Source organism: Dermacentor albipictus, chromosome 6, assembly GCF_038994185.2.
Source record: "Dermacentor albipictus isolate Rhodes 1998 colony chromosome 6, USDA_Dalb.pri_finalv2, whole genome shotgun sequence".
NCBI classification, from domain to species: domain Eukaryota; kingdom Metazoa; phylum Arthropoda; class Arachnida; order Ixodida; family Ixodidae; genus Dermacentor; species Dermacentor albipictus.
The window spans coordinates 128,906,566-128,927,938 of NC_091826.1; the positions used below are offsets into that span (position 1 = coordinate 128,906,566).

At 46.6% G+C, this 21,373-nt stretch overlaps 1 protein-coding gene across 9 annotated transcripts in view; it reads left to right on the forward strand.

The window, feature by feature from the left end:
• Cadps (calcium-dependent secretion activator 1) overlaps positions 1-21,373 on the forward strand; it is a 450,894-nt gene that overhangs the window by 5,029 nt on the left and 424,492 nt on the right. The window lies entirely within an intron of this gene.

Below are 21,373 nucleotides of genomic sequence, written 5' to 3' on the forward strand. Positions count from 1 at the left end.
CCGTAGCAATATTGTGGTCTATTTCCATAAACACACAAAAGCGCATAACTTCGCTGGGTGTGACGTAAACTAGTGGCTCTTCTCTTCTGACGCAGACTTAAAGGTGCTTTGCATGGAGAATTTCAACAGGAAATAGTTTCTGGCATTGCAGAATTATACAAGTATTTGCTTCAGTAAGAATTCTACAAATGAGAAAAAATGCACCTGAGAAGCTGACAAATGCACTGTTTATAGTCTTTATAGTCCAAGTGCACTGGAGAGAGTGGAATGTCTGTTGGTTGATGACCATTCGGTAATATTCAGTGACACTTGTTGAGTCACAGCCATGGTTGTGGACTATAGCCTGTTTTTCACTTTCATCCAAGTTCCGGCACAGCTTTCCAGTGCCTAATAAAACTGTCTGCTGACCAGCTCTCCTCTCCTGTACACCAAGAAAACTGACTACTTCTGGTGAAAGATTTAAACTAGCTTTAGCTGTCTGTAGCTTTCGAGCAATGTACATAACGTTCCAATATTTGTAAAGGAACACCATTAGCTCCACTGACCAGTTTCGCAAGAAGTTCATTTCCGCCTTCAAATACAAACAAAAAATTTGACCAAAGAGGTCCTAGTTTAGCCACACTGTATGACATTGTATGTCATTGCACCCAATCCGTACAAAGACTGTGTTCTCACAACAAACTCTGAGAGAAGATCGGATGATCTCATTATGTCATCTGAAGTGACGGTGTCCAGTAGAATCGTATAGATACCCTCCACAAGCAAACTGAAATGTGTAACATACTTACATACACATACATACATAACATACATAACATACATACATAACATAACATAACATACATACGGCAAACAGACATGAAGGCATGGTAATAAATAATGAAGAACCGACCACTTATATTCTTTAGCTATCCTGATTGTGAACTCTGATAATCTTTATGGTGTACGTGTGGACCAAATCGGTAGCTTGATTGCCAATAACCTCCTGTTTAAAGAGGCTAAACTTTGTTGTGAACCAATGTAAACATCTTTTCTCTTTAAAATGCGATCACATTTTTACTCTTCTTAAGCTGTTGTATGGTGTATATTTGTTGTTTAGGTTTGTTTCAATAATCTTTCCTTTGCAAATCCTGGGCTTCAGATTTGATTTATATGTATTGTCTTTTGTGATAATATACATTATTTCTGACTCATTTTTTGGGCAGTCAAGAAAGCTTGCTTCTCCTCGAAGCTCATTACACCTATACAACACACATAGATTCGGATAGACTATAGATCTGGCACACTACTACGAATACACTATTACACTAATAAAAAGAATGCACTAGTAGACTTGCACAAGTGGAATAGCACAGATATGTGCAGAATAAAACTAAAAGGAATTTTATCAGTGTATCAGTTGTATCGTTCCATAATGCAATAGAAAAAGCTGATAGAATTTTTATCAGTTTATCCTATCGGATTTTTTGCTAGGGAGGCACCATAGCCCAAATCATTTAAGGACAGTGTAAGGACGCAACCGTGATAAAAAAACAGAAAGAAAACACTTAGATACATGTCGCAGGTGCCGTGGCCTGGTGTGTTCATCGTATTGCAGCAAATTGGAATTTATTCACTTGTTGTGTAACTTGATGGCATTGCACCAAAGCAAATACGTACAACATTTTTGCATAACCTGAAAGACCACATCATGCCATTATTGTATTCGATGGTTTTAGGTTCATCATCAGAGAAGAAACAGTCTGTACACTTTGAACCAATTCACAGTTGCTTTGGTGCCTCTCTGAGCACACAAGATTTTGAACATCTGTTCGGAATGCACTGGTTCATTTCTGGGGAATTATTCACCAGCAGAATGGCATGCAAGCACTACTTAAAAAGATTGCACTCAAAAAACATTTCTTCATTCTGGGAGCAGCATATTTACTCTGGCACTTCAAGGGTCAAGGCAAAAATGGGTGAAATTTTTTTTTGCACAGTCACCATAAAACTGACTCTTGCTTTCTGGGGAGGGGGGAATCTAAAGAAAAAGTATATTGGGAATATCAGTGGATTTCACTATCTAAACTGATGTAGTCAATCTTCAGCGATATCGGACACCTCCTTCCTTGGGATTTCTGCTTTTCAGCACTCAGGCTGATTCGCCCTCTAAGACCTTTAAAAATGGGGTCTATAATTTTTCTGAAGCCAAAGTCATACATTCGTCAAAAGTTAGTCATCACAAGCTTCACGCATGTGTTTATAGCTTCAAACACAGTAGTGGCTTGTCTGCTTGCATGTCTTGGTGACTGCTTTAAAGCATTGCCATTACTTGAAGATGGCTCGGAACTGCTTTGGCATCAGATGGCTTTAGGAGCACAATCGGCATGATACTCGAGCCTTGTGGCGTGCTCTCTGGAAGCCACATTCTTCTGTTTGGTACATTAACTGCTTTTTGTTAGTGTACTTCAAGTACTTCTGCACTGCATTAAGCTTAGGTCGCACCATATTTTGCTGTGGCCCTCTTAGCCTACAGAAGAGGAAGGGATGAAGAAAAAGAGGTTTGGCCAGAATTTAGCACCGCTAACTCTCGAAGCATGCATACTTAGGTTCGGGTGATTGTAACATCTCGACAGCTGCGTGCTTGTGTCGTAGGCTACCTTGCACAGCTGCATCTCTTATGAGCTTGCAATTTCATGCACACTGGTATGCTTGCTCAACAAACCTGGAGTTTTCTGTTAGATGCCTCCAGAATGGGGGAAGTCAGTCAATAGTGCTATCAGTACATGCTTTACTGATGGTGGGTGCGAACCTTCCAGCACAGCATCCCATTTCTCTAAACATCGGGTCAGGATCTAACACCGACCAGTTTCCCGCATTCCTCTCTTGTGACAGCTAGGGCTTTGAGATGCTGTGTTACACTGCACACTGCCTTCGGGATCAGCCCATATTGTTCGTCAGACTGGTGGGTGCCAAACATGACATAACAGGAAGTCACCGTGCCTATTTTCTGTGCTAACGTATGACCCTCTAACATAAAAAAAAAATATTTTTGCCTCATTGCTGAATTTGTTATTCCAATTTAACACTTGGTTATATGCTGGAGACAGTATATATTACAAATTAGGAGACGTATTTTATCACTGTGCATCATCACCTTGTTTCTACAGCCAGTTTTTCCGTACGGTCATTGATTTAAAAAGGCGTACAACATAGTCAGATTGTAGTATCCTTAGCTACAGCATTCTGGAGTTCGAGCCGAGACCTATGAACTGTTGCGGAGTTTACCTTAATGGCTGCCACCAAGTAGTAGCTATCAACAATACTGTGTCCTCGCCACAATTTAGCACTACAGGAGTACCACAAGGATCAATCCTTGAACCCATTCTTTTCACTTTGTATGCCAACGACTTACCGCATAAGTAACTCTGAAATGGGGACCTGTGCCAACGACACCACAGTTGTTACTGCTGAGAGAATCTCAGATTTAGAATGTATAGTAAACTCGGAATTAGATAAGGCTAATACCTGGTTCACAGTGAACACACTGCCTATTAACATGAAAAAGACCAAATATACTATATTTCTCATAACGACAAAACCTTTAGCACCATTCAAAAACACAGGGACATGACAGACACAGGACAGCACTACTATATTTCATTCACACAGAAAAAGACTCAGCTATGATGGCATCACACTTCTCATATAATGACATTGGGCTGCGAACACACAAGCTCATTTAAATCCCTTGACTTTATTTTAGACAACAATTTACACTGGAGCTACCACATCAACTTTATCTGCATAAAGCTCGAATCTGGGTGTTACACACTATCAGACCGAGATGTCAGACCGTGACATCTTATGTATCTTGTACTTTTCCCTCATACATACCCATTTAATATATTGTCCCATAAGAAACCTTATGTAAAGTAACTAACTTCAATCTATCTGCTGTAAATAATATTTACAGGGAGCAACGGGTGCAATTTTCAGGAGTTAAAACATGGGATAGTTTACCATTAGAAATAAAGTGATCAGGCGCACCTATTAGTGAAATGGAACAGTATTTGTCTCGCATACCTGTTCTAATTATTTCTGTGTGACTAACTTACATACTGTGCCAGATTACATTGTTTGTGTGATCCCATGTTTTAGTTGTTTATTCCTTTTGTTAAATGAGGAACAACTCGATGTTTCTAGGATAGCATTGCTTATCTCTTTTGTCGTATGTATGTTTGTGTGGAATCATCAAATTTAGTTGTTCTGTAGGCTCTTCAATTGTACATACAATTTTGATTACACATAAGCCATGGGCTTATTGGAAAATTGCATGATATGTGCTGTGTCATATTGTGCAATATGTTTTTCATTGGACCCATTACTAGCCTTTGGCTATGGGTCCAGACACTTTTTGCATATTTTGTATGACTTAAAGTATAAGTAAAAATACATTTGAATCTTGAAGAAGTATCTGCTTACGCTTTATTTTCCATGGCTAGATTTAATTTAGTAGGCCGGTCCTGTTTTGTTTTTACTTTTCTTGTTGATAAAATAATGGTACTATGACACACGAGCAAAGTCTTTCTAGAGGGCCTAATACCAAAGTTTGCCTTAGTAAACAGAATAACAGAAGGCTGGAAATAAGTTGTGCTATTTTCCTTGCCATTGGTAATAACCTCCTGTTGGCTTACCTTTTGTACACCTTGTACAGCCAGCACAAGTTTTCCGTGATACTCACAAATGCAGTTTTGTCAGAATTCAGTTCTGCTCACTCTGTGCCAACTCAGCTGTTATTTATTATTGAAGTACTAAAGCGCCAAACAGACGACACAAGGGACACGGACAAGTGCTTTCTAACAACTGATGCTTTATTGACGGACACACACAATATATATATGCAAATCTGGCGGCGCAACTCACACGTTGTCGAAAATCACATGGTAACCAGGCAAAAAGCGTTTTTTATCGCCGTTTGCCTGATTACCATGTGATTTTCGACAATATGTAAGTTGCGCCACCAGATTTGCGTATATATATTGTGTGTTTCCGTCAATAAAGCATCAGTTGTTAGTAAGCGCTCGTCTGTGTCTCTTCTTGTGTCGTCTGTTTGGCACTTTAGTACTTCAGTAACATGCACTAACTAGCCCAACAAAAAGTTCTGCTGGTTATTCGTTACACTGCCATGAAGCTCCTTTTAGTTCCCTTGCTCAGAACCTTCATGCAAAGGCTTGTTATGGAGCAGCGATGAGATGCAAAGTTAACGAGCCTTGATTACTAGTACATTGCATGTCATAGACAAAGTGTACTAGCCATGAAGCTTCCACCATAGATGAAAAGCTTTTCTGTGCTTTTCTTCATATGTAATGAACATCCTCAGTGTGCTCACAGGGTATTCAGTTTCTGTTGCTCAGGCTATTTAGTCGCAGAATTTTCAGAATGGCCTAGTGTTGCTCATTACTGTGACAGCACTTGTGCTGCTTCACAGTGGTTACTTTGCTTTTATTCATTTCTTTGGAGATACTGCAGCCAACCAGGGCTCTCGCAGTAGGGGCGTGGAGTAAACGCATCTGTCTTGTCGCACAAGGGGAGGAAAAAAAAACAGAAGGAACTAATATACAACATGCATGCATATCGTAAGAGCATTACAGACAGATTAAGCATTTGATAAGCTTTAAAAATTTTTGTAAAGGGAATGATCACTGCTTAAATGATATTGCGCGACATAAAAACGACACGGACGTGAAAGAAGACGACACACCGCAAAAGGAATCAGTGTTTTCGTGTTTTCGAATCAGAGGTTACGTGTCGTTTTTATGTCGCGCAATATCATTTAAGCAATGGATTACCAACTTGCCCGGAATGCTGCTCTCATTAGGAATGATCACATTTTGCTAAGCAGACAGAGTTCAATGGTTTGGATAAAAAAAGAAATGCTTGAATAAGTCAGTGTGAGAGCAAAAGAGTGAAATATGAAGTCTTGATAGCATCCTTGCAAGGGATGTATGTGAAGAAATGTATTTGATGTTAAAACAAGACTATTTCAGAAGTACCTTGCCGCAAGAAGTGCTTCAATGCATTCAGCAGAAACACAGTTATTGGCAATCAAAGATCGCCTCTGATTCCTTTTGCGGTGTTCTATGCTTTGCACTGTGAAGTCTAGGGCGGAGTTGGTTGGTGCCCGCAATGTCACTGAATGTCACCATGGTGCACAGTTCAAATTTGATTTTATATGTTCCAATTTTGACGCCTAGGACACGCCACACTAGGAAGCTATCACTGAGCTTAAGGGACGGGGAGGCAATTCCATTCTTTTGATGTACCTGCTATGTACGAGTTGAACAAGGCTTTGCATGACTGAATGTAGTCCAGTTGGTTTGAGACATACTCGAGAATTAGTTGGCTGCACAGGTGTAGATAACTTATGAAAAAAAGGACTAAGCGATGCATTTGACGACAGGTTGCGAGAGAGTACATTTAAACTTAGTTTCGTTGCTGTTATGCTGGTGACATGGCTGTATTACGTGAGAATAAAATGAATGGGAGTGTTCTGAACCATTTTGACTGCACACAAGAAATTTTTCTCAGAAGGGTTTCATTTTGATGGAGCATATTCAAATTTTTATCGAATTGTTGATTTGTACAAGAGAAGCTTTGAAGAAGAAGGTAATTTGGAAGAATTGTGATGAACATATCCGAGCATACGGTTGGCATTATTTATATGATATGGAAATTTCAAGTTAGCCATGATATGTAGGTCAAGATACTTACTGTACTTTCTGGATGGTGAGTCGCACCTTTTTATAAGTTGTACTCCCTACTTATTGTGAGTAAAAAAATATATATATTATATCCTATTATAACTCGGTTGATGTGATAAAACATGGTTATGCATGCTTATACACTTGTTGAAAAATTCACTACATACCCATTTCAGATCTCCTAAGTTACATAAACAAATTTTTATGAGCCACAAAGTATAACGGAATAAAACTTGAGCCAACCATTCTTAGGTGCAGAAAACCAAAAGATTTTTTTTGTACTTCACTCGAAGCCATAGAAGGCCTTGTCCTCCAGGGCAGTGGGAAATTTAAGCTACTTTGGTCAGCAGCATCGCTGGGTCACTGTCCTCTGAGTAACTTTTGCGAAATCTTTTAAGCAAGTCACTGGCATTGCTTCTGTGGCATGGTGGGCTTCAAGAGAAAAAAAATGCTCATTTTGGACATGCATGGCTTCTATCATATAAAAGATGCACTGATGCAAATTTTGGAAAAAAGGAATGCTATAGACTGTAAAATACAGTATATGAAGACAGATGCTCTAATGGTATATTATCTAGTCTGTAAACGGACAGTGTGTTAGTCAATCTGGACCACGGGGTAAGATGTATACCCGTTAGTTGGGGGCCCTTCTCGGCTTGCTTGCACAGCACAATCAACCAGGTAAAGTAGCAATGGTGCTCATCCATCAGTTCGGCAGCAGCTGCCTGTCAGTGGTACAATGCAATTTCAAGGCAGATCTCCCTTAGTGTAGCAAATGGTGCTTCGCACTAAAGCGGATTGCCCTGGTCAGGGCATCACCTTGACGGAGCAGGTGCGATGCTGCATGCAGACTTTGGTTGCATGTGTTATCTACGCACTCCTCTTCTGTGCAAGCTCTCACCTGCGTTCTAAGTGAAGTTGCATCGTCCCACTGTTAGATATTCGCTGCCGTCACCGGACTGATCGACATGCGCCATTGCTACTTTATCTGGTTAATAGCACCTCACAAGTATCCTCGCCTACAGTATATGTGTGTTACACTGTGATCTGGACACACGCACAAGTTTACACTTTGTAATATTGAATTTCACTGGCATCTCTTGCACCATGAACAAACTACGTTAAGGTCAGATTGAAGAATCATTATGTTGTTGACACAAGTTATTTTCCTGAAAATTACACATTCATCTGGATATAGACCATTGCTTGAGGAAAGAGATGTTAAGTCATTCATGTAAATTAGAAATAGCAAGAGACCAAACACTGAACCCTGTAGTACACAGGAATGTACAGCACACAGACATGAAGTAGTGTTGTTAGCGGAGACAAACTGGCAGCAATGAAGAACATGTTCAATCCAAGTGAAAAGTTTATAATCAATGTTAAAGGGCTGTGAAGACCTCAGCCATATTTTGCACTCATGTGTGGCGAGGAGGGAGGGGGTTCACCCCCTCCCTAGCAGAATGTGGTCACCTTTTTCTAAAATCACTCTCTTCTCAGCAGACGCCTTCTTGCCTGTTTTGGGGAGGCTTGCAGCTGCCCCTTGACAGGTTCCCATAGAGCGCTGCCATTGGCCAAAAGCTCACGTCAATCAAGAAGGGTGTCCAGATAATTGAGCTTGTTCCTGCTGTTACTGATTGACAAAGTTTAATAAACAGGTTGAAGTAAGCGAAAATCCGCTTTGGAATTTCGATAATAGTGTCACGTGGTGGTGACGTTGAAGAACACAGTAGCAATACTGTGAAAGACAAAACTAACTTTTATTGGGCGAGCCTGTGCCCACAAAAACAGGCTACACTTATAGCACAACGATAGCGGCGAACACGGTCGGCGATTGTCGAAAATCTGATCAGCAGGTCAAGCGCGTCGGCTCTTATAGATCAGTCGTCGAATGTTCCAGATTAACCACTGGGACCCGCGTGTCTTCCACAAAGTTGTACACTTTTCGCGTCGCGCATATATGCAATCAGATTACACAAGTTGTGGTGAAAGACAGTGGACAGAACCATCGATAACATTCCAAAAACTTCTTTTACATGCAGGCGTGTCCTGTGCTGTGCAATAACATTTGTTAGGCGGCGAAACGTGGTCGCCCGATAAAGATAAGTACACGTGTCGTTACCCCCCTCTTAAAAAGCATCGACCCGATGCTGCAAACAAACGAAAGTAATAAACAAAAGCACTCATAGCAAAGAAAACAACAAAAATAAGTAAGTTCATCAGCGTCCGTAAAAGGGTTTAAGGCGCACCACGTGGACCACTTCAGATTGTGCGCGGCGCCGCTGTGAATGTGAAATGCCATCTGGCACGACCTCGTAGTCCAGTGCGCCAATACGTCGGATGATCTTGTAGGGTCCGAAATAGCGTCGGAGTAGTTTCTCACTGAGTCCTCGTCGGCGTATCAGGGTCCATACCCAAACACGGTCGCTGGGCTGGTACTCGACGAAGCGTCGTCGGAGGTTGTAGTGTCGGCTGTCGGCCCTCTGCTGGTTCTTGATCAGCTGGCGGGCGAGCTGGCGGGCTTCTTCAGTGCGCTGGAGTTAGGTAGCGACGTCAAGATTGTCCTCGTCAGTGACGTGCGGCAGCATGGCGTCGAGCGTCGTCGTTGGGTTCCTGCCGTAAACCAGCTTAAATGGCGTGATCTGTGTTGTTTCTTGCACCGCCGTGTTGTAAGTGAATGTTACATACGGCAGGACCGCATCCCACGTCTTGTGCTCGACGTTGACGTACATTGCTAGCATGTCGGCGAGGGTCTTGTTCAGGTGCTCCGTGAGACCATTTGTCTGCGGATGGTAGGCTGTTGTCCTCCTGTGACTTGTCTGGCTGTATTGCAGAATGACTTGCGTGAGCTCTGCTGCAAAAGCCGTTCCTCTGTCGGTGATGAGGACTTCTGGAGCACCATGTCGCAGTAGGATGTTCTCGACGAAAAATTTCGCCACTTCAGCTGCGCTGCCTTTCAGGAGAGCTTTAGTTTCAGCGAATTGGGTGAGATAGTGCATCACCACGACGATTCACTTATTTCTGGAAGTTGATGTCGGAAACTTTCCCAACAAGTCCATCCCGATCTGCTGAAAAGGTCGGTAAGGAGGCTTGATCAGCTGTAGTAATCCCACTGGCGTTGTCGGTGGTGTCTTGCGTCACTGACAGTCTCGGCATGTTCTGACGTAACGGGCGACATCGGCGGTCAGGTGCGGCCAGTAATACCTTTCTTGTATCCTTGATAGCGTCCGGGAGAAACCGAGGTGCCCAGCGGTCGGATCGTCATGTAGGGCGTGCAGTACTTCTGGACGCAGCGCCGACGGAACAACAAGAAGGTAGTTGGCGCGGACTGGTGAGAAGTTCTTCTTCACGAGTAGGTTGTTTTGAAGCGCGAACGAAGACAATCCATGCTTAAATGCCCTAGGGACAACATTGGCGTGCCCTTCCAAATACTCAACTAGGGCTTTTAACTCCGGGTCCCCTCATTGTTGTTCGGCGAAGTCTTCTGCGCTTCTTATTCCAAGGAAGGCGTCGTCATCCTCGTCATCTTGCGGTGGCGGGTCAATGGGGGCGCGTGATAGGCAATCGGCATCTGAGTGTTTTCATCCGGACTTGTATGTTACAGTGATGTCATATTCTTGTAATCTGAACCTCCACCATGCCAGCCATCCTGAAGGGTCCTTTAAGTTAGCTAGCCAACACAACGCGTGATGGTCGCTGACCACTTTGAATGGCCTGCCATCTAGGTAAGGGCGAAATTTAGCCGTAGCCCAAACGATGGCGAGGCATTCCTTTTCTGTTGTAGAATAATTGCCTTCCGCTTTTGACAACGATCGGCTAGCGTAAGCTATCACGTGTTCATGTCCATCTTTTCTCTGGACTAGGACGGCACCAAGGCCTAGGCTACTGGCGTCAGTGTGGATTTCGGTATCGGCGTGCTCGTCGAAGTGCGCAAGTACGGGTGGCGACTGCATGCGTCGTTTGAGTTCTTGAAATGCGACGGCCTGCGGCGTTTCCCACTTTGAACTCGATGTCACATTTAGTTAGCTGTGTCAGCGGCTCAGCGATGCGTGAAAAGTCCTTGACAAATCACCTGTAGTAGGCACACATGCCAAGAAACCTACGCACCGCCTTCTTGTCGATAGGCTGCCGGAACGTTGCGATGGCAGCTGTCTTCTGTGGGTCGGGGCGGACTCCAGACTTGCTGATGACGTGGCCTAGGAACAGAAGCTCATCGTAAGCGAAGCAGCACTTTTCTGGCTTCAGAGTGAGCCCTGATGACTTGATGGCCTCGAGTACTGTTGCAAGCCGCCTAAGGTGATCGTCGAAATTTCCGGCGAAGACAACGATGTCATCCAAGTAAACGAGACAGGTCTGCCTCTTCAATCCTGCTAAAACCGTGTCCATCACGCGCTGGAACGTTGCAGGCGCCGAGCACAGTCCGAATGGCATAACCTTGAACTCGTAGAGGCCGTCTGGGGTGATGAAGGCGGTCTTTTCGCGATCTCTTTCGTCGACTTCTATTTGCCAATAGCCAGACTTTAGGTCCGTGGACGAGAAGTATTTAGCGTTGCAGAGCCGATCCAATGCGTCGTCTATCCGTGGGAGGGGGTATACGTCCTTCGTGATCTTGTTCAGACGACGATAATTGATGCAGAAACGTAGGGTTCCGTCCTTTTTCTTTACCAGGACAACAGGGGATGCCCACGGGCTTTTCGACGGCTGGATGATGTCGTCGTACAGCATTTCGTCGACTTGTTCTCTTATAGCTTCACATTCTCGCGGCGAAACTCGGTAAGGGCTCTGGCGGAGTAGTCGAGCGCACTCCTCGGTGATTATGCAATGCTTGGCGACTGGTGTTTGTCGAATCGTCGATGACGTCGAAAAGCAGCCTTTGGATCGTCGCAGCAAGACTTCTGAGCTGCCGTTGCTTAATCATGGGGAGACTTGGATTAATGTCGTAGTCTGGTTCAGGAATCATGGTCGTCGGGGTAGATGCGGCGGAATCCGAGAGGACAAACGCATTACTGGTTTCCAGAATTTCCTCAATGTACGCGATTGTCGTGCCCTTGTTGATGTGCTTGAACTCCTGGCTGAAGTTTGTCAGCAACACTTCAGCTTTCCCTCCATGCAGTCAAGCGATCCCTCTTGCGACGCAAATTTCGCGGTCTAGCAGTAGACATTGATCGCCTTCGATGACGCCTTCTACGGGCTCATTCACACCGGTGACTTGAGGAGGTCACACGACCATTTGCGACTCGCAATCAAAAAGCGACCGAAGGCGACTGATGTTCACACCGGCAAGCCCGACTGAGCGTGACCGCAAGTCGCAAACCCGGAGATTATCGTTCTCAGTGAGAACTCTCGGAATCTACGCGGAATTTGAACGCGACGCCGGAGGAGGCCGGATGTAGACACACGAAAGATCACTTCCGGTGCGCCGCTGATTGGTTTATCAGTTTTGCGACCACGGTCGCACGACTGAAAAATCGTGCAGAGAGCGACTGGCCCAAAATGGTCGCTTTTCAAGAAAGGCAACCGTTTGCGACCATTTGCGACTGGTCGCTTTGCGACCAATGTGGTCGCGCGACCACTGTCAGTCGCCGGTGTGAATGAGCCTTATGTCAGCGGATGTTTCGGTGCCGACCGAAATAACAATGCTGGAGCGAGGCGGGATGCTCACTTGATCTTCGAGCACACTCAAGGCGTGGTGACTACGAGGGCTCTCCGGTGGTATTGATCGCTTTATCTTCCGATATCGTTATTGACTTCGACTTCAGGTCGATGATTGCGCCGTGTTGGTTCAGGATGTCCATACCGAGAATGACGTCTCGTGAACACTGTTGGAGGATAACGAAGGTGGTAGGGTAAGTTCGGTCATGAATGGTTATTCTTGCTGTGCAGATCCCAGTTGGCCTGATGAGGTGTCCTCCAGCGATCCGAATTTGAGGGCCTTCCCATGCGGTCTTAACTTTCTTCAACTGGGCGGCGATGTGTCCACTCAATACGGAGTAATCAGCGCCTGTGTCCACTAAGGCGGTAACTGCGTGGCCATCGAGAAGCACGTCGAGGTCGGCGGTTCTTTGGCGCTGCAGTTAGGTCTTGGTGTCGGATCATGGCTGTGTCGTGTTGTACTGAAGTTGGAAGGTCGTGTCGTAAAGTTGTCTTTCGTCGGTGTAGTCTTGGCTTCCTGACTTCGTCGGGACAGCGGCATGTCGTTATGTCGTCGGGATGGTCTGTTCGTCGTCTTCGGCGGCGGCGGAGGATCTTCGTCAGTTCGATGAGCAGCAACCTCACCTCCAACGGTTGCTGCTTTTAGTTTTCCGGATATGGGCTCGCAGAGCGGCCCCGTGCTGGGCCAGTGTAGGGACGGCGCTGCAGTGACAGGTAGCGGCCTGGTGACGGCGAATGGGAGGGTCATCGAGGGTTTCACTGAGTAGCGGCTAGGTAATTGGCGATGTCACGTGGGCGCTCCCCAAGCTGTGGATGCGGCGCGTTGACGGCGAACCCTCTCAGTCCCAAGTAGTGGTATGGACATCGGCGGTACACATGGCCGGCTTCGCTGCAGTGGTAGCAGAGCGGGCGGTGGTCAGGAGCGCGCCAAACGTCTGTCTTTCTCGGGTAGCTGTGCTGGGCGACGGGTGGGTGTGCTGGCGGCGGCGGCGGTGTTCGACGGAATTGCAGCGTTACAGGGCCCTGGCGCAGTCGTGTAGGAGGACCTTGACGGCAGGCGACGGCGGCGTAGGTCATTGCTTCTGGCTGGGGCTGCGATGATTGTGGTTGTACCTCGGGAACTCTGAGCGATCGCTGAACCTCATCTTTCACGATGTCGGCGATCGAGGCCACTTGAGGCTGCGACGAAGGCAGGACCTTGCGCAGTTCTTCCCGCACAATGGCCCTGATGGTCTCTTGAAGGTCGTCCGAACCCAGTCCTTGGATGGCGTACTGCGGCGTGAGCCCCTGGCGGTTATATTGCCGGGTGCACATCTCCAGAGTTTTCTCGATCGTCGATGCCTCTGCAGAAAACTCAGCCACAGTCTTCGGTGGGTTACGAATAAGTCCGGTGAAAAGTTCTTGCTTGACGCCCCGCATCAGGAAGCGGACATTTTTCTCCTCCGACATTTCCGGGTCGGCGTGCCAGAAAAGACGGGCCATCTCCTCCATGAAGATCGCGATCGTCTCATTTGGCAGCTGCGCTCTGGTTTCTAGTAGAGCTTGGGCTCGCTCTTTTCGCACCACGCTTGTAAATGCTGGCAAGAAGCCGCTTCAGAACAGGTCCCACTTGGTTAAGGTGGCTTCTCGATTCTCGAACCACGTCCGGGCAGCATCTTCCAATGCGAAGAAGTCATGTCGCAGTTTGTCGTCGCTGTTCCAGCTGTTAAATACAGCGACCCTCTCATACGTCTCGAGCCAGGTTTCCGGGTCCTCGAATGTTGAACCGCGGAACGTCAGAGGTTCCCTGGGCTGCTGCAGCACGATTGTGGACGCTGGCGCTGCCATTAGGGTTGCCTTGGCCACAACCTTCTTGGTCTTCTCAGGTAGAAGTCCGTGTTTCGAGGGCAGCTGTTGAAGACGGCGGGTTGCTCGATGCTCCGGGACTACGCTGGTGTTCTCTTTGCGGTCCGGGCTTGGATCACGGCTTGTCGGGGGCATCCGGTACATGAACGAAAAGCACCTCCACCAGATGTCACGTGGTGAAGAACACAGTAGCAAAACTGTGAAAGACAAAACTAACTTTTATTGGGCGAACCTGTGCCCACAAAAACAGGCTACACTTTTAGCACAACGATAGCGGTGAACACGGTCGGCGATCGTTGAAAATCTGATCAGCGGGTCAAGCGCGTTGGCTTTTATAGATCAGTTGTCGAATGTGCCAGATTAACCATTGGGACCCGCGGGTCTTTATTTATTTATTTATTTATTTATTTATTAATACCTCAAGGGTCCAAAATAGGACATTACATGAGGGGTGGGCATGTAAAAGGCGGGATTGATGATGTGGAAATTAGAAGGATGAGTCGGAACACTCAATGGCAGATCGAAAGCGTGCTGTATCGCGGATGAGTGCAGTTTGTCTGGGAAGGCCATTCCAGTCTCGGGCAGTTCGGACGAAGAATGACTGCAGGAACGTAGTGGTGCGGGCTTGTGGTGGGATTACGCAAAGTTCTACACTATTCGCGTCGCGCATATATGCAATCAGATTACACAAGTTGTGGTGAAAGACAGTGGACGGAACCATCTATAACATTCCAGAAACTTCTTTTACATGCAGGCGAGTCCTGCACTGTGCGATAACATTTGTTAGGCGGCGAAACGTGGTCACCCGATAAAGATTAGTACACGTGTCAATAGTGTAATGAAGCAGACGTGCCTCATGTTTCCGATAGCAGCTCGGAGACAATGACGACAACCCGTGCTGTCATTAGCAAGAGAGCTCGGGATGTTAGCTGCTTCTAGGCTGCTGTTTATCTGTTGCTCCTCACCTTTAATTAAACATTACATTTGGTGGAGATTGCTGGAATCCCTGAAGTCACCTTGGAGCTCCGCAATCGTACATTGCCCACCGCCACCATGACTCATGCGACCTACGCACTGACTGTACCCATGGCTGCCCCTGTCACTTGCGCTGGCGTTCTCCGTCAGCGCGACCCGACCATCTTTTGCAGGACCGGAGAACACGATGTCGAAGACTGGCTGCCCTCCTATGAATGTGTAAGCGCTCAGAATAAGTGGGATGACCACTCTAAACTGAATAACGTCATATTTTACCTTGCTGACATTGCAAATCTATGGTTTAAGAATCACGAATCTGACATTTCGAGTTGGTCCGCATTCAAGACACATTTTGCGGAAGTGTTTGGCTGCCCCGCTGTCCGAAAGCTACACGCTGAACAGCGTCTACACCAGCGAGCACAGCAACTGGGCGAGACTTTCCCCAGTTATATTGAGGATGTCTAGGATATCTGCAGCCGTGTTAATCCAACGATGGCGGAGGACGAGAAGATTAACCATATTCTGAAGGGAATTGAGGACGACGCGTTTCAAATGCTGCTGGCAAAGAGCCCAACCAGTGTCGCCATACTCTTCAACTTGTGTCAGAGTTTCGATGAATTGCACTGCCAACGTAACATCATCCGCCAAAACATTCCACTGGCTGACTCGGTCTCGGACAGCCAGGAGCCTGCCCCAACACTGCCTCCAGTCGTGCAGCAAGCCATCCATGCCCAAATATCTGATGCACTTATCCCCGTTCACCCATCAGCTCCTGTGACGGCACTGCTCTCCTATGTTGCCTACCCACCGCTATTTGCACCTCTGATGGCACCGCTCTCTTATGCTGACTACCTGTCGCGGGTCACACCTCCGCCTCTCAACTATGCTGCCGCTGTCGCACGGCCACCCCCACCCTCATATTCCGTCCCACCACCAATGCACCTAGTTCCCCTTGCTCCCGTGCCACGGCATTCATCCCAGCCTTTTCGTTGAGCTGACACGTGGTGCACGCCAGACAACAGGCCTATTTGCTTCGCCTGTGGCATTGCTGGTCACGTTGCGCGCTTTTGTTGTAACATGCCCTCGCACCATGACGCCTTCGACCAGTTTCCTTATGTGCCACAACATGCTGCTGAGGTACGTCGCCAAGATGCCACCGACTCGCCGCTGAGACCCTTTGATCGCGACTGCCGTTCAGACAGTCGCCATTCTCCATCTCCACATCGATGGTGACTGTCACCTATACATCGTCGGCCACCTGCTGCCGAGGGAAACTGACTAGCGCAGTTCCGGAGGCAAGAACTGCAAGTCCATCGAACTTTCTAAGGCCTCAATTTTCACCACAGAATGTCATTGACGTTCATGTCGAGGGAGCATCCCCTCAAGCGCGTATCGATACCGGGGCTGCAGTTTCCTTCATCCATGAAAACCTTTGTCACAAGCTAGAAAAAGTCACGACCTCTCCATCTGGCATGGCACTGTGCACTGCGAGTGTGCAACACATTCACCTTACAGCTGTATGCACTGCCTGTGCAGTCATCCAAGATGTTTTGTACATCATCGAATTTTTTTGTGTTGCCCTCCTGTTCTCATGATCTCATCCTCAGGTGGGACTTCCTGTCACGTAATAGTGCCATCATTGATTGTTCTCACGCGCAAGTGGCCCTTTCGCCATTATGTGACTCACCATTGGTCGGCGCCGAGCTCAGTGTTCACAAAGTCTTTGTTGATGATGATACTGATCTACCTCTGGAGACGTCGGTGCTTGTGACCTTGTCGTGTACTGCCGTGCCAGACTCAACTGTGGCGTTTACACCATCTGGCGTGCTTACTTACTGCAAGGACTTATTTCTCCCATTCGCCATCCTCACTGTTAGATCTGAATCCACTTTGATACCCATCTCTAATCCGCACTGGTATCCAGTGACCATACAGCGCAGTGAGACCTTAGGATTTGTGCAAGCTGTCACGTGTATAGAAGACCTTGATGTTCATGATGGCACCACCCGTTCACATCTGGATGCCATAACTTCTGTCTCATCAAGACCGCCTTCAGCGGTTTTCGACAACACCATCATCACAGACCTCTCACTGTCTCATTGCACACAACTTCTTACTCTACTGAATGAGTTTGTTTCTTCGTTCGACTGCAACGAACCATCCTTGGGTCACAGGACCAGTGTCTCTCATACTATAAACACCGATTCCCATGCCCCCTTGCGACAGCGTGCGTATCGCGTTCCCGCTGAAGAGTGCCGAGTTATCACAGAACAAGTGGGCGACATGCTGCAGCGCGGCGTCATTCAGCCTTCTCAAAGCCCTTGGTTGTCACCTGTCGTCCTAGTGTGAAAAAAAGGTGGCACCATTCGGTTTTGCATTGATTATCCCCGCCTGAACAGGATTACAAGAAAAGACATCTACCCACTGCCTCGGATCGACGATGCTCTTGACTGTCTGCACTGTGCCGAATACTTCTCGTCTTTAGATCTCCACTCAGGCTATCGTCAGGTTCCCATGGCTAAGGCTGATCGCCCAAAGACAGCTTTCATCACTCCTGATGGCCTGTACGAATTAGTTATGCCTTTCAAGCTCTGCAATGCTCCCGCTACCTTCGAGCACATGATTGATACCATCTTTTGCGGACACAAGTGGAAGACTTGTTTATGTTATTTGGTTTTCTCGCAGGATTTTCCAACACATCGCGCCCATCTGCATGGCATCCTGACCTGTCTCACTTCAGCTGGCCTACAGCTCAACCTCTAGAAGTGCTGTTTCGCTGCCCGAATATTAACTGCCTTGGGTCACGTTGTCTCGAAAGATGGTAACCTTTCTGATCCCAACAAGCTTTGTGCAGTTACCAAGTTTCTGAAGTCCACATCTATCAAGGCCCTGTGAAGTTTCGTAGGCCCGTGCTCTTATTTTCGACGCTTCGTGTGGAACTTCGCCTTTATTATCGCACCCTTGACGAAACTGCTTACCGCAAGCAAAGGAATTTCCTTGTGGTCATCAGCATGCGATAAAGCCTTTGACAGGTTATGCGAGTTGCTGACTTCACCGCCGATTCTTCGTCATGACGACCCAACTGCGCCTACAGAGGTTCAACTGATGCTAGTGGTGTCGGCCTTGATGCGGTCTTGGCCCAATGGAAAGCTACGAATGAAGAATATGTTGTGGCTTATGCCAGCCGTACAAGCTGAGATGAATTACACCGTTACAGAAAAGGAATGCTTAGCCATCATTTGGGCATTGGGCAAGTTTCGTCCTTATCTTTATGGCCGTCCTTTCAGCATCATCACTGGCCATTACGCTCTTTGTTGGCTCTCCTCCTTGAAAGACCCATCGGGCAGCCTCGGCCGTTGGGTGCATCGCCTGCAGGAATAAGACATTTGTGTCATATACCGCTCTGGTCGAAAGCATTCCGACGCTGACATGCTCTCTCGCTCACCGATGACACCTGATGTGGCTTCTCTCTCTGTTCCTTCTCCGACCTCAGACCCGTCACTTCTGACCGCCATTGACATGCACTCTGAGCAACGCAAGGACCCATCCCTTGCCCTGCTGCTCGACTACCTTGCCGCTCTATCGGTCGTTTTTCTCTGCTCTTGTCTGCTCCCTGAGTCACCAGGATGGCTCTGTTTCACACCGGGGGCTAATGTAATGAAGCAGACGTGCCTTGTGTTTCCGATAGCAGCTCGGAGACGACGACGACGACTCGTGCTTTGATTAGCAAGAGAGCTCGGGCTATTTGCTGCTGCTAGGCTGCTGTTTATCTTCTGCTCCTTACCTTTAATTAAACATCATTACAATAGTTATGCACTTTGGGAAGAAGCTGACTATCATCTGCTAACGCTCAGCCATGCCCACCCGCAAAGGAATGAAACTTTGACCACACTGCATTCGTAGTCATCGAGTCTCACTAATTTCGATTAGTTTTGAATGCTTAGCCTAAGCCATGCAAAACTAAAGGTCAGACCACATGTACGCTTGCCAGCACGTGCTCATTCCTTGCTGCTTCTGGCTTGGCACTTTTGCAATTTGGATGTGGCTACTATCTGCTGGTCATGCTGGTGCAGGACAAAGCTGGTCTGCATCATGTAGCATGACCAGACTGGTGCAAATAAGTGTGAGCATGCACTCACTGCCATGGCATGTAGCTATGGCTGTTGTGTAGAGTAGATGCCACTGCTGCTGCGATGAGTCTGGTTGCTGAGCTTGCCCTGGCTCACTGGAAACAATCGCATGCTCTGAGTGTGGCCTCTGTGGGTGGCATGGCTTCAGGCATGTGGCGAGCGAGCCAAGTGCTAACACCTTGGAACAAGTTGTCTACCTCCCAAGTTGCACACCTTCGAGTTGCGTCGCCATCATGGTTGAAGATCGTTACGTTAGGAATCCTTCCAATGTGAGTCCGTAATGCGACATCCATCGTTTACCTGATGTGAACGCTGCTGAAGTACTCGCATGAGTAAATATAGAGGCGACGTTTTGTTCAAACCACTACATTGTATGATTGCTACAGAAAAAAGTGCGAAATGAGATGTGCTACTTGCCACTTTGTATGGAAAAGCAGTCATGTATAGCTACCTAGTGCACCGCAGTGCAATAAAGGCATAAGACACCTTGAAATCACTTGTAAGTTGAGAGATAGCCTTAGAATTTGGTACATTGTAGGTGCCTAAATCGGAAGTAGTGGCCTACATGAACATGCAGTATCAAATTTTAACTGCACGCCCTGTACTGTCATAGCCTTCACAGTGTGAGGCATTTAAGAAAGATCGGGAGCACAGTGAAGGGGGTCAAAAGTGATCTTTGATTGACAATAATTCCACTTCTGCTGAACGCCTTGTAGTACTTTTTGCTGCATAGTATTTCTGAAATAGTCTCCTTTAACTTCAGATTCATTTCTCGACTTTGATAAAAAGTGTTTCAGGGCCCCTTTAAGTTCACTTAGAGTAGAAAGTTTGCTGAATGTATCCTTTAGGTCATGAGCATTGTTACGCAGCTCGTCACATGATGCACAAGGGACATAGATGCAGAGTATGACTGTTTGAGAGCAGTAAGATGCTTTTCTATTCCTTCGAATCGAGAGTTGACGAACAAGTGCAATTAATGTATGTCATTCATGCATGAGCTTATTTTGACGAGCGACAATTCCCGCAATTGGTGGAACCTGAGTGATTGAAGGGTTTGTGCCATCAGCTACCGACTGATGACATAGAATGGATTGTTTAACGAACCGCTTGAGAACAAGCAATTTTGTTCCAAATTATTATGTACAGTTGGCTGTCTGAGCATTTCCACAATATTTCTCCAGTTCAGGTTCAGCTTCAAAATGGCTGCACACATTTTGGTCCAGGTTCCACTCCAGATTGACAAAAATAAGTGGTCATTTTCTGGTTACCTGTTATGGTTTGACACCCTGGTCGATAGCAAAAAATAAAGAAAGAAGTACATAGAAGTCTGCAACTGCATGGTTGGTTCTGCCAATGATACAAGTAGTAAGACTTTTGGCTTACCAATCGTTAATTCGACCCAAACTTGAATACGCATCACCAATCTGGAGCCCTCACCAAGTTTATTTGATTAACGCTATCGAAGCAGTGCAAAATCGTGCTGCTCGCTTCATTCATTCTTCTTATTCATATGATATTAGCGTGTCATCCCTTAAGAATGACTCTGGTCTGCCCACTCTTTCGTCTCGCCGCAGGATCGCCACACTATCACCTTACCACAAGTTTTATCACAGTTCTTTCAGCCATCCACCTTACATCGCTCCCGCCGCTCGCACATCCCCCCGCACGGGCCATCCACTTCAAGTCACCCGACCCCGTTCTGGCACCACTACTTTTTCTGCATCATTTTTTTGCCACGCAGCTTCAGAATGGAATGCCCTTCCCCACGACATTGTTTCAATCACCTGTCCATCACGTTTTATTCAAAGTGTATCCATATACCTGTCTTGTTAAATACCTGTGGCATTTGTAACATCTCTGTACAACCCACCCCTTATGTAACACCCCCTTGTGGGGTCTTTAAGGAAATAAAGTGAAGTGAAGTGAAGTGAAGTACTGAATACATGCTGTGTGTTCAGTTGTTGCTTTACCACTGACAATCAAGCAGCATTATTCTAAAAGCCAAGTGTGTCACAGGACATCATTATC